Consider the following 15,720-nt stretch of genomic DNA (forward strand, 5'->3'; position numbering starts at 1 on the left):
CTTGCGAGCACAAGTTAAGATTTCCTTGGAGCTTTCTACCAGAGTGTGGATCTAGAGTAGTTGGGATTAGTGTTTGGATTGGGTCTTGAGGGATCTTGTAGGATTGTTATTGTAATTGATGTTGTATTTGGTTGTAACCAAGAAGGCATAACAATTCGACACATTGCATGTAATTAGTTATTTTATGAATAAAGAGTTGTGATTTGGTATCTGATCTTGCTTTGTTGTTGTGTTTATGCTATGTGGTTATTTTTTGGGAGCTAGGACATCTCCTTTGGGGATTCTTCTACCTTGCACTACATCAAAAGGCTTTGTAAAGATATCTGCAATTTGATCTTTTGTACTGACATACTCCAATCTGATTTCTTTCTCTGCAACTTTCTCTCTCAAAACATGAAGATATATACTTAGTTTTAGAATGCACTACATGATTCTTAGACATAGTCACTATACTTTTTTTATCACAATGTATGATAATAGGAAGTAAAACTTCTATCCCAATGTCCTTTAGCATCTGCTTCATCCACATGATCAGATTATAATTATTTGTTGCTGCTACGTACTCTACTTCAATCGTACTCTGTGAAATACAATCTTGTTTCTTTCTCATCTAAGAAACCAATCTTCCTACAAGGGAAAATGCTCCACCATTGGTGCATTTTCTATCATCCATACTGCTTGTCTAATCTGCATCAGTATAAGCACATAAAGTGAAATCACTTTATCTATCATACCATAATCCATAATCAGGTGTATCCTTCAAATATTTGAATATCCTTAATACTGCTACATAATGATACTCCTTAGGATCAACTTGAAATTTAGCCACAATTCCAACTATATTTGATATATATGGTCTTGTGTGAGTTAGATATTGCAAACCTCCAATCATTGATCTATACTTCTTCTGCTCAACTATAGGCATCTCATCTTTGCTAGATAACTTCTGACCAATTACCATTAGTGTACCAAAATGCTTACAACTTTCTAAACCAAATATTTTAAACAAATCTTTTAAATACTTAGCTTGTGAATGAAAATACCATCATTGTTTTGTATAATCTATAAACCTAGGAAAAACTTCATCTCAAGAATCATGCTTATCTCAAATTCATTCTTCATCTCTTCAAAAAAATTATATCATCAACAAATATCGTAATAATCAACAAACCGTTATCAATTTCTTTCAAATATAAGTTAGCATCTGCCATACCTTTAGCAAATCAAAGTTTTGCCAAATACTTATCCAATCTTGCATACGAGGTTCTAGGTGCTCTCTTTAGACTAGTGCTTTCTTCAATCTCCATACCACGTCTTTTTCTCCTATCATAGGAAATCCTTTAGGCTTCTCAATGTAAACTTCTTCTCCAAGTTCTCCATTCAAAAAGGATGATTTGACATCCATTTGATACACTTTGAACTTCTTTCTTGCTACAAAAGCCAAAAAAATCTCATTGCTTCCATTATGGCTATAGGGGCACATGTCTCTTAATAATCTATTCCCTCTTGCTATGAATAACCTTTGCATACTAGTCTAGCTTTGTTTCTCACAACTTCACCTTGTTCATTCATCTTATTTTTGAATTCCCATTTAGTTCCTACAACATTTTTGTCTTTAGGTCTAGGAACTAATTCCAATGTTTCATTCTTCACAATTTGATCAAGTTCTTCCTTCATTGGTTGAATCCAATGATCATCTTTGCATGGCTCATCTGTACTCTTAGGTTCCACTTGATAAACCAAACATAATTCCTCATTTACTCTATTTCTTTTCATCACTCCTTTGTCTTTGCTTCCAATAATTTGTTCTATGGGATGATTCTCTTTGCCAAGTTCCTATTAGGTGTATATCATAGTACAAGGTAGGAAAATCCCCAGAGGATATGTACTAGCCCCCAAAAAATAATCACACATCAAAAACACAATAAAAATGCAAGATCTGATACCAATTTACAACACTTTATTCATAAAATAACTATTTAGATGCGAAGTGTTTAGCTGTAAGGCTTTCCGGGTTACAACCAAATACAATAGCAATTACAATAACAATTCTACAAGATCCCTCAAGATCCAACCCCAAACCCGTTAGCTAGTCTAGAATCACACTCTGGTAGAAACCTCCAAAGAAGATCTAAACTTTTGCTGGAAAACCCACAAAGCAATCTCCTTATTTCCCAAGCCTCGACTACTAGCTCTTCACAGTTTTCTTCTATGCTACATCCTCTTTAAGACTCCACAAGACTCCACAAGACCCCCTTACTTATACCCAACTAAGCCATAGGTGAGCCTAGAAAGCTACAAATTAAATAAACCCTTGCATTAAATGCACAATTATGCCACAAGTCGACTTACAACATAAATTAAATACATACAACCAAATTAAATGCCAAGGTCGGCTCACACTAGAACTAATCATAGACAACTCAGTTAAAATAGGTGCAAGACATGATCGAGCATTGGAAGAACCACTTCTAAGTATTAGCAAATCCACCAAGCATAACTAAGCTAACACAAGCATGGTTGAGCACCAGTATGTTTCGAGTCTTCCATCAACCAAGCCCCTTCATTAATCGATCTACTCAGTCAACACTAAAACCAAGCATCTACTGAGCACCTCTTCTTTGACTGAGTAACACTTTAAGTACTCTCTAAGGTAACTACTGAGCACTCTTCCAAGAACTCCAAAGTAGTTACTGAGTAAACTCATGATGCTCCTATAGAAGACTCCCTAGGTAAATAGAAAAGTGTGTCCCACACTTTGATACCCATAGAAAGATCCAATCCAATCTTAATATTAATCAATGGCTTCCATTCCAACAAGGACAAGAAAACCAATATGCAAATCACCCACATCTGCATCATTCTATCAAACACTAGAATCGCCTAAATCTCAACAACCCAATCAACATGCTCACTCCTAGGAACAAACTAAAGATAATGCTTCACATGTAAATCCTCATCCATGTCAACAAAATCAAGAGCATATAGATTTTTAGTAACATATAGATCTTCAACCATGATAGTAACTAGTGAATCCACACCAACAACATCAAACTTAACATCAACAACAATATGTAGCTCCTCAACAACACATGCCAAACTCTTAATGCCAACAATCTCATTGCTCATAACAAGATGCTCCACAATTTTTATGTTAGACACAACTAATTCATCGTGAAAATAAATCTCCATCCCAACATCATTAAGATTAGGAATATCCTCAATAACAACCACAAGTTTCTCTATAGGTTTTGCATCAAAATCCTCAAATTGATTAATAAAACCAACTTCCACCTCAACCATGTCATGCCCTTTTCTCTCCCAAACAAGTCCTTAAACTGGCTAGCCAACTCTCTTCTAGATTGGTAGACTCAAACTCCATAAACATCTACAAAACTCAACCATCCCTTCCTTAACTTGATCGGTTAATCTAGCTTCCAACCAATTAGACATCTCTAAATTTTTCTTCTCCACCACATCATGGAGATTCACAATCATCCTAGGGTCTAATCTTCTTAGAGACATCTTCCAAGATCTTTGCAAACCCTCTACAAAAAATCCTTCTTGCACATCTTATGACAAACATGAATTATTTGTAAGTCAGATCACAACCTACCACCTAACACGAACAACTACGAACAAATCACAAGTCTAGGAATATGAATCTACAATACACATCACATTAACTCTCTACAATCATGCTCCAACATGATCAACCCTCCATCTTTGCATCCACCGATCCATCTGTAAGTCCTTTATAATTTTAAGTCAAAACCATGATCTGCCACCTCACAAAAAAAATATCTAGGACTCCAAAAAGAACAATCCACCACAAGATCAACTAGATTCAATCTCGGTTAAGTAATCTTCACCCTAGGTCCTGGTGCAAACTACCTCAACTTTGGTGATCTATCTATATGCTTAGAAATAACTGTGTTATGATACCACTTGACATAGTGAAAGGTAGGATAATCCCCAGAGGAGATGTTCTAGCCCCCAACAAATAACCACACAATGGAAACACAACAACAATGCAAGATTTGGTACCAATTCACAACACTTTATTAATAAAATAACTACTTACATACAAAGTTCTTGAATATAAGGCCTTCCGGGTTATGACCAAATACAATAGCAATTACAATAATAATTCTGCAAGATCCCTCAAGATCCAACCCCATACTTCTTAGCTAGTCCAGAACCACACTCTAGTAGAAACCTCCAAGGAAGATCTAAACTTGTCCTCACAAGCCCACCAAGAAATCTCCTTGTTTCCCAAGCTTCAACTACTAGCTCTTCACAGTTCGCTCCTCTACTACATCCTCTTTTCCAAGCTAGACGATTATCCCTTAAGATTCCACAAGACCCCCTTACTTATACCCAACTAAGCCACATGTCAGCCTAGAAAGTTACAAATTAGATAAACACTTGCATTAAATGCACATCTAAGCCACAAGTCATCTTACAATAAAAATTAAATACATACAACCAAATTAAATGCCAAGGTCGGCTCACACTAGAACCAATCATAGACAACTCAATTAAAACAAGACCAAGTCATGACTGAGCATCAGAAGAATCAATTTTGAGTATCAACAAATCCACCAACAATAAGCAAGCTAACACAAGCATAGTCGAGAACTAGTATATGCCATGTTTTCCATCAACTGAGCCCCTTCATTGACTAAGCTACTTGGTCAACATTGTAATCAAGAATTATTGAGCTCCTAGTGTATGTTGAGTTCCCATAAGCATCTACCGAGAACCTCTTCATTGGCTGAGTAAAATTCCAAGTACTCTCCAAGGCAGCTACTAAGCACTCTTCCAAGAACTCCAAAGTAATCACCAAGAAAACCCATGATGCTCCTACATCAGTGTAGGATTTTTTTATCTCAACTCATATCTCCTCTCTTGGTTTAGGTCTTTGTTCTCCTCTTTGCTCAAAAAATTGTACATCATTATGCAAATCATTATTAGTCTCAATATTCTCATGGCTATCCTTTGGATCAACAATAGTTACTGAAGCAATCTCTTCTTTTACTTCCTCTTTCTTAATCAATTCAAGATCAACGTCTTTATCATCATAGTCATTCAAGAATATTTCCATACTGTTTAAAAATTCTTCATCATCATCAAAAAGTGGATTCTTTCTAGTTTTCCTTACCCTCTTAGGAAATTTGGATGAAAAATGACCAAACTCTTTACATAGCCAACAAACAAAAAAATTCATACCTTCTGGCTCTCTTTTCATAAACAAATCAATACCTTCTTTGATCTTCTTGTCTTGTTCAGATCTAGATTTGTCTTTGTTGTGCTTCTATTCTTTTGTATGCAACAAAAAGATTTTGGATCTGGAAACTCAATGCTCTATTTTGTACACAATTATGATATCTCACCAAGAAGCTCCATCTTCTAAATATCAAAATTACCTCTGTTTGACTTAGGAATTTCTTTTCTAAAGTGATTTTCCATTGATCTCCCAAAGATGTTAAGCTTTCTCTTCAAGGACCTGAAGCTATGATACCAATTGTTAGAATGTAAAGTCCACCAATATAACTGAGAGAGGGTGGGGGGGGGGGGGGGGGGGGGGGGGGGGTGGGTTGAATTAGTTATCCAACTATTATAACAATTATCAACCTTATTAATCCTTAACCATATGTGAAATATAATCAGTAACCACAACAAGATACTCATGCACAATAAGATCAAATATGTTAACTAAGGAAACCCTTGTTCAGAGGGAAAACTCCTATGGGGATGGTGCCCACAAGATGATGTACTAATGTATAGATTCCTTGATATAGGATGGACCCTATTAAGAATCAATAAAAAAATTCAGTACATATCAACCCCTATTAGGAGACTTTGAATCCCTATTAGGAGATTCCAATCCTATTAGGAGTTGTGCCAACCATGTTAGGAATTGTAGAAGGCAGATGGACCCACTATCCAAACAACTTCAGGGGCAAGACCAATGAACCCACTATCCAAATGATCTCTATATTATTCCTTGCAAAATGATAAAAATGAACTGCACTTGTACTTCCTCTTCCTCTGTCCTTTCAACCAGACTATTCTTCTTCTTCTAATCTTAATACCAAATCACTAACCTTGCATCCAATAATCCCTTTGATTACTTAAACACATTTATCAATTACTTTTCTCTTGTTCGCACAATTCACACACTTTTTATATTTTCAAACAAGGAAAATATCCTTCCTTTATACCATGTCCTCAAAACAATTCCCTGAGTTGGCCTTGAGGCTTTTCCAATTAATTATAATAGGACCACATGAATATAATTAATTATTTCATAATTACACAACATTGCCAACTCATAGTCTTTACAATTTCTCACACATGCAACTCCATACCTTGCACACTCACTAATGTCACCATCAGACCATCTACAATCACTATACAACTTCACACGTGAAGATTCTATCTCTATTAGGATATATAATCCAACCATCAGAAATTGCTTCTAAAGAACTCTATTTGTATACTACTATATGTAAATCAAGAATATCTTCTGTATGACTTCGATTTACTTCATGTGCACTTAACCTCATCATTAGGACACGATGTAGAATCTATTCTCAACTGTGCTTGACTTGAACATCAAACCTCTGTTTGTACTACCTTGATCTCTGTTTGCTACTCTACCAATCTTCACAGAAAAGATACTATGTTGTCATCAATGACAAACACAGTCATGAATGCAACATGTCAATCATGCTACCGATCTCCACATGCTATGGCAATTCTTAGGATACTCCCCCAAAGGAATATCACCAACATTCATGCTAACACCTTCCACCTAAAACCTTTCCAACTAAAATAATTTTGTTACAAACTATTTCGCTGACTGAAAATGTGACAAATTCATGCTTTAAGCATGTTTAATATTTCTTCATTCTCCACTTGGAGGTATTTTGGTTTCCATTTCATCTCACTTTACACATTAGCTCATATGCTCATTCACATCTCTTTGTCTAACATGAATTATCTATATTTACATTCTTCCATTTCACTTAATCATCACCTTACTATGTCACTTTATGCATCCTCATACTCCTTTTCCTATTAGGTTTACAGATTCATGTTTTGTTCATCCATAAATTACATGAGTTCTTAATCACATTACCTCATTTACAAATTTATGTTCTCAAATTTGTGATCAAGCTTATATTATGACATTTAGTATACAATTGTTCTTTGGATTTACTCTTTCACCAATCAGTACTTACCACAAGCCACTTTTCAACTCACATTGTTATATCTAATTTATTTAATAAATCCGGATTATTGTATCATACTTTTAGAACTATTATAATAGTGTAGGAGATATCATTCCTTCCCTTGTAAAATTTGATTTTTTTTAATATTATAACATTATAGGAATTTGACCTTTTCCCATACCACTTGAACTTTCCTTGTTATATCTTTAAATTAGGGTCATAATGCCCTCCCCAATACCATTTAAACTTGGCATGTTGTGTATTTATATTGGGGGCATCATGTCTTCCATAATTCTATTTTTCCTAAACGTATCATTCTTTTGGAGTCACAACTCTTTTAAGTGGTAACATATTTCCCTCTCTACTTTTTTTAATGGCATAATTTTTACCTTTTAGAATTACCTTCACATCAAATTTTTGACCTACACTACCACTATGGGCCCATTACCTTCTACCTCCCTCCACCTTTGTGTGTTTGTGATCTTGGATGACACATCAGGGGACATGCCCATAATAGTGTGTTATTGATACAAGATCATCCAAGGTGTAAGATCAATATTGCATTACTAAAATAATCCTTTAATGTTTATTTATTTTATATGTTTCTTAGTAAAGTCAAAATCATGATGGTATACCACCACAAAACTCAATTTATATAGCGATGATATTATTGTTTCAATCATCTTATTAACACGTCAAAGGTCTAAGAAATATGTTACAAGCTAGGGTTGACATTGTACCAAAAGATCAACCTATCAATTCTTGATATAACCACTAGAGTCATATAACACAAGAAGTGGTTAAGCCATGTCATGAATGCCAAAGGGTAACACTGGTGGTTAGTTCAATAACCTCCCCCCCCGATGCATAACCGAACCTTGGAAAACATAGGAGAAAATGAATCACTTGACTAAGTTGCTCCAAGGGGAACATACACCTTCTAGGAAGAATTTAAATCAATCTCAAATTTCTATCCAACTACTTTATTTCATATCAATTCATAAACTGTCATGCGACAAGAATTGTCTTGACCTCCTATCGCCACATTTGGTTTCCTGCATCAACTTAATACAAACTAACCACTTCCCTATTTAAATTGAAATATATCAATGACTTGATCATCTATGAATATAGAAAACTAAACATCAACCTGACTACAAACAAATTATCAAGCAACAATAAACTGTGATCAATTCCATACCACCTTTATTCATACTTTATTTAAAATTTGATAACAAACAACTCATCGAATATGACATCCTTTGTCACTCTCCAAATCTGTAAATCTATGTTTTGAACCAAACTTTACCATCCTCACATGTTACTTATGTGACTTCAAGATATTGGCGAATACATAAAGATATCCACCAAATTCAAAAATCTACTTCTGAACGGGCATGAGGAGGGTTAAATAAAATAGTAAAACAAATGGAAATAAAAAGAATATGATACATGACTCCTCTATGATCCCAGAAATAGATCTCAAAGAGTTTAACAAACTCCCATAGATGATTGGACTCTCAAAACAACAATGTTTACATTCATAGTTCATAAAATCATGTTTTCTTCAACAACTTTCAAAACACCAAATTAAAATTTGATTCCAAAACTCAATTGATATATTGTTGTTCTAGAACAAAAGAATTCTTAAAATCTTGGAACTTTGAATGTCAATTTAACAAAGGAAACAAAGTGAACCATACATCCAAAATGTAAAACTCAAAAATCAGGAGAAAAAAAAAAAAAACTCTTTCTATTCTTCTTGCTATATCTCTGTATTTTTTATTACAAAAATATTCTTTAATAATACTTTCCCTTCTCCTCCATTGGGAATATGAAACATCAGCCCAAAAGAAAGAAAGGAAAATCATTTTAGAATCATGACTAATTAGAACTCAGAAATCCGTCACCAACTTCCTATAGCCATCGATTGTTTAGTTGGCTTAATTATTAAAGTCACACAAAACACACTTAAAAAAAAACCAACTCAACATAAAATGAAACACACTTTGTCCTAAGTGGCTATATTTGGAGAGTTTATCGAATCACTATTCCATTTATGCCACTACACCATAAGACTTTATTACAAACATTAAAATTTAAAACACTCTTAAAACATGACATTAATTTTCTACATAACTTCCTGTAGCATCTTCAATCCTGTTAGTTCCTGTAGCAGAATCTGTCTGGTCTACCACTGCAGCCTACCCCCCCTCCCCAAAACATTACTCGAGGAGATTCAAACTTGTAACCAAGCTTTGATGCCACTTGTTATGAGCTAGGGTTGTTGTTGTACCAAACGATTAATGTGTTAATTCCCGATACAACCACTAGACTTATAGAACACATGAGGTGGTTAAACAATGTCACAAATTCTGAAGGGGAACGGTTGTGGTTAGTCCAACAAAATAATATTACTATACAAAAGTACATATTATTCCTAAAGCTTTGACTTCTCATATTCCATCATACACCATCATTTTTTAGTTTTATTATCATTAGATCATGTGATGTAACTTGGCATGCTTCATAAGTGGACCTAATGAGCTATGTGTAGAAAAAAATTGGAATTTTTGTGCCAACCTTTGAAGTACAAGCTTCTCAATCGCAATGAGGTTCATGATCAAGAAAGACTAGATTGAGTTCTAACATAGAGATCTTACCAGATTCATTAAATACACATGCTTCTACATGTTTTCTTATAAATTCAATATTACACCACTATGTTGGTGAACATAACATATCATATTTTTTGGCATTCAATTTACATTTGAAGATATTTTATTTTGATAAAGAATAACTCAAAAGAGTTTTGTAGTATATGACAACACCAAACATCAAAGAGCTTCTATATTGTATATCAACTCAAAAGATGTTAATTGAAGATTTCTACATGTTTATTATCCTTGTATTCGTTGTAACTGGAGAATGAGTTCCCATTTTATTGTAATCGATTATGATAAATACTACATGGATGTATTTTAGGTTGTGAAATAATAAAATTATTATTTGAATTTCAAACTCCATTTTGGTTATACAAGTTTATTTTAGATTCTTCTAAAGCATTTAATCTGTTAATTGGATGCACTGTATATATGTTTTTTTTCTAAGAATAACTAGTGATGTTTTTATGAATATTCATATGATTGATATATTATTTCTATTTTCCTAAAGTTGACTATATCGATTTGATTGCAATTTAATATTTAACATCTAAGCAATTTAAAAAGCTACTTTGAAATTTAAAGTTTTTTTTAAAAGAAAGTCGAAATGTAGAAAATGAAGATATGGTAAAATTAAAGTTACGTCTATATGAAAACCTTAGTACATGGGGAAACTACAATTCACAAAGGTTTGTGTGGAGAAAATCCTCCCACAATGTAAACGACGAATTTTTTTTTCTAATGAAATGAGAGTTATGAGACACACAAAACTGATATCATTTTGGGTTTGTCCATTTTGGAATGCATTATTATATCATTTTTGGCATGATAGAAGTCTTGGGGTGAAAAGAGAGGAAGGTTTAAGAAGAGAAAAAAAAAATTTGGAATTTTTGTCAAAGAACTATTGTAGGAGGTTACAATTTGACCTTGGAGGAGATTTAACATCATACTATATGGTTATTGGATATTTTTAAAGCAAGTACATGGTTTGAGCTTTGACTAATTGCTATAGGTAATTCTAGCTAGTCATTATCTTACATGATTCTATAATTTTCTACAATTTTCACTTGATCATGGTATGCAAAAGAATATATTATATTAAAGGCATGCATATGGGTGTTGATTTCATAGTTGGGGTCTTTTTTTAGGAAAACTCATTTTTGTTTGGGTGCACATCATATGCATTTAGAAGTTATGAAATTGTCATTAAGTTGATATTTCAACAACTTACAATAATGCCTAATTAAAAAATGCGGCATACATTTATTTATTGTGTATAATCATAATATTTATACATGTGTATATTATACAATTCTAGGGAGTTTTTACCTAAGTAAATGGTATTTTTTGAGTATTTTGTTATTAGTTGGGTGTAAATATGAAGGCATTGGACTGTGTAATCAAAATATGATATTGTTGTGTGTATTCGCTATGAAAACTAATGCATCATTATTATATGTTGTGTCTATTTGAGTGTCATTTTTTGTCTCTCTTTTATCTATATTTCCAAATGTTATAGTGATGATACACTAGGTCATCTCTTATAAGCAACGTCTAATGTTGTTTTCTGTGAGATTTTTCCTTAAAGCACTACCATGTGTTGTCATTATTTCTTAATGTTTTCTAGGTCTACAAAATCAACCCCAAAATGTAAGTGTTAGTTATATTCTTGGTGTTTATGTAATATATTCGAGTGAAATTCCAAGATTGTCCATGTTAACATACTATTTGCCTTGATCTTGACACCCTAGCTAAAGGAGTATTTTTTTTCAAGCATGGATGTTTTAAACCTTTTTGATTATTGATTTTGTCATTTTGTTAACATTGTCTGCCACAATCCATTTGAAATGCAATTTTTCTTTGGATTCGATCGTGCATTTTTATATATATCATATTTTCTATTTAGTTCTTACACTCTCTCATCTTGATGATGGATTATAGAATGTGGTTTGAAATGTTGATGCTAAAAAATATACATAATTAAATCTAGAAATAAATTTACATTGTCATTCTAGTCATCAAAACTCTAAAATGTTAAATAAATGCACAATCATAATCTTCAACAATACAAGCACATCTTGAAGTTGAAAATTTAGTCCGTTGGCATATCAAATTGCTACTTGATCTATTCAAATTTGTAACCTTCTGAATTATTAATTATAATCCTATTACTAACTACTCCTTTTGTTTCAAAATTTGAAATTTTTAAAGCATTTTTTGCTAGTAATCAAAGGACAAGAATTGAGATCTTAGATGTATTCACATCTTAGAAAAAAAGGTTAATTTTATAACTTTTCCTTGTCTTATCAATATCTCCACTTTTTCTCACCACTATACTAGATGCAAATTCCACACATTTTATTCGTATTTGGATAGGCAATATTTTATTAATGCTTTTTTTTTTTTTTTATTCAAGCAAATTATTTTAGCATGTAAACATGTGACATACATATCAATGCTAGGAATGCAAAGATATTAAAAAGTTTTGACTAAAGTAATACTTGGTACGGATTGCAAATTTCAGTAAGGTTATTAACTATAGAGAGATCTTGTATATACTACGAAGATGTCATGTACTGTAAATTTCAATAGAATTGATAACTAGGATTTTCCACATCAAATCAAAACGTGAAATTGCTATCGTGATTCAACTATGTATTTTCCGTGTTTATCTATGTACAGCTATACATCCTTGACCCTAGAACTAAATGTGTATGTGTGTATGCTAGTTTGTCCAAGGATGAAGAAGAAGAAAATGTGTGGAATCTGAAGTGACATAAAGACAAAAAGTTTTGTTTCCACTATCAATAGAGTTCAGATTCAAAAACTATAACATAACTATCCATGCGTCGAGACTTATCTAAATCATTACACCTTGAATTAGACCCACCTATACCCATATGAAGAGAGCAGTGATGCATAGATTAGAAGTCCTATTTCCACTATGCTTACAATAAAACTATCTTAATCATTGCATTAGACACACACCCATATGAAGAGAGCAGTGAAAAAATTCAAGATTAAGCAAAGATGATTTTCCCTTTGTATAAATCTACTTTAATAAAAGTGAAAGGGGAAAGACAATGGAGAAGGCATGATTGGATAAAATGTACAAGGTCCACCCACTAGTGTTCCGTAGCACGAAGACCTTGTAGCTCCATGCCAAGAGGCCCCCATCGTCTCGTTAGGGAAAATGGAACAAGAAAAAGGTGTGGGTTCAAGATTCTCTTATTTTATTTGATTTATTGTCACGAAAGAAATTCCTTAACAGCATATATATACCTAGATAGTCTTGTTGGGATTCGAGTTGAAATTTGTGCGCGGGGCAATATAAAAACTTTAGCTCCACATAAAATATTAGGGGAAAAAACAACAACAATCTCACACGAATCGAGGGGCTAGACATTCTTCAAAGGAAACTTCATGCACCCAGAATAATAATAATAATAATAATAATAATAATATCCGCACACACAAATACATGACGGCTACAAGGAGGAGAAGAAGAAGTAAAAACACGAGCGAATAAATAAAAAAGAATTGAAAACTCCGATGTGTGGAAAGGGTTAAGAAGGCAACGTGCAAACGGCTGTCGATGTGTGGGGACCACGCGGAATCGGGGCGTGTCGTGTAGCGGGCACGTGCCGGCCCGTCGGGTGGGTTGGTCTAGGTGGGCCCCGCCCACTTGAATAAAAAGGCAATAATTTAATGATGGTCCCCGCGGCGCGTCCGGCGCACGTGTCGGGCTGTGGGACGATTTGAGTGCCCCAAAGATTCCGCAATCCCTTCGTCTCTGGTGGGGGCGGGCCCCGCCCGCTGGAGAAAAGGAGCAAAATTCCCCAAGGAGGAAAAATCGCTGCACGTCGCTGTCGTCCCCGTCAGAGGTGGGCCCCACGCCGTTGTACCGGTCAACCAGTGCGCGGGATTTCCAGATGCGTCAAGATACGTCGCTCTCACTCGAGTGACGTGCCCAAACCTGCCCGTTAGGCGGCCGCTGCCCGCGGGCAGCGCGCCACGACAAAAACACCCCGTCGACGTGACCATCTCACCGCCAGATAATCTAATCTAATCTAATCTTTTCTTTATTAATTAAAAAACATTGCGAAAAAGGGCGGACTCCCCCTCTCTCTCTCTCTCTCTTTTAACCCCCTTTGTGTGATTTTTTTAAAATAAATTTTTAATTTTTTCCTAATGTTCCGAGCCCTGTGACAAGGTGCACGGTTTATTTATTATTGAATTGGCTTTGATTAAATTTTTTTTAAAAAATGTTTGGTCCTCCTCCTTTTTGATGAGTCCATTATAAGGCTTTTGTTTGAGCCCCTTTCCCCGACACAACACATCCTTCCGATACTCTGACACACTTGCTCTTCCTCCACCAATCCACATCTCTAACTTGGTGACACAAAAACATGCGGTATAGAGCACCATTTTTATTATATATAATATATATCTTTAGCAGAGCTTGCAAGGAATTCCAAGGAAGGGTCTAGTTCTTTATTTTTATCATGGATAATCATGATAGTCCATTGTGATTTTAAATCTTCATATAAAAAATTATACTTATTTGAATGTAGATTAAATAGCACATGTTGAATTAGAGGAGTGGATTGCCTTTCTTTTTCTCTTAGGTTTGAGGTCTTTTTATGATGATGAATGCTTGGAAGTGGGATTTGTGATTTCGTTCTGTAGTATTATGGTGATCGAGATTAGTCTTACTTATTCGCGTAGTTCTTATTATACTGGACATATTGGATCTCAACAATCTTTTAGGATCTTTTATGCGACTTAGTTGCTTGTAGTTATTGTTTTGGCTCCTCAATCGTAAAGACAAGGGCCACGGGGTCCATTAGGCACATAAATGGTAAAAAAATTGGTCATTTCAAAGTGGTATTTGAAATGTATTTCATATTTGCCCTATTGTCCGTTCTTTTTGACAACAGTAACATTTGTATTATTGATCAAATATTTGTACCAAGATGCCTCAATAATTGCATACTATTGGTACCAAAAAAGTACAGATTTATCTAACCACGATGTTGAATGCTTAGAAGTGGGTAGGTATATATACGGTCTATAAGATTGAAATTCGTGGTTTCTTATATTTATGTGTGTAGTTCCTACTAGCCTATACTATAAGTTACAATATGATACATTGGATTTCAACAATTTTTTAAGGTCTTTTAATACAACTTAATTGTTGGTGGCCATTGTTTTGACTCTTGAGTAGGAAAGGCAAAGGCTATGGGACCCATTAGGCACGGAAGGGTCGAAATGTGGTCGTTCCAATGTGATGTTTGAAACGTATTCCATATTGCCCCATTGTATAGAATCATAACATTTGCACAATTGATCCAGTACTTATGCAAAAGTGCATGAATTTGGTACCAATAATATTGCACGACTTATCTAACTATTAATTTCTTTCAAGAACCAATAAAAATTTAAATATTTAATCAAATCCATAAACTATATATCAAATTTAGATGAATTGTGGAAATCTAATAGACATTTAATTAATAAAATTCAATAAATAATAATTGATATATAAACTTGAATAATAAAAATTGAATATCTCTCATATAAAAGTTTATTAATTTTCTTACCTCCTCCCTAATATTCTTTTATCCTTGGTTAACTTTCACTTTGAGTTTCACCTTCTCCCCCAAAGTGATGATGATGAAAGAATAAGAGGTGGTGTGAATGAGACTAGGAGTAAAGTTGATTGAGTTAAGAGTTAAGAGTGATCCACACGGCACATCTAGGAGTGGGAGTACTAACGGTCGTACACCAATGCATTGTCATACTTATAAAATTTT

The sequence above is a fragment of the Cupressus sempervirens genome, chromosome 11 (genome assembly GCF_028749045.1).
Source record: "Cupressus sempervirens isolate cs-2001-9-10 chromosome 11, ASM2874904v1, whole genome shotgun sequence".
Lineage (NCBI taxonomy): Eukaryota > Viridiplantae > Streptophyta > Pinopsida > Cupressales > Cupressaceae > Cupressus > Cupressus sempervirens.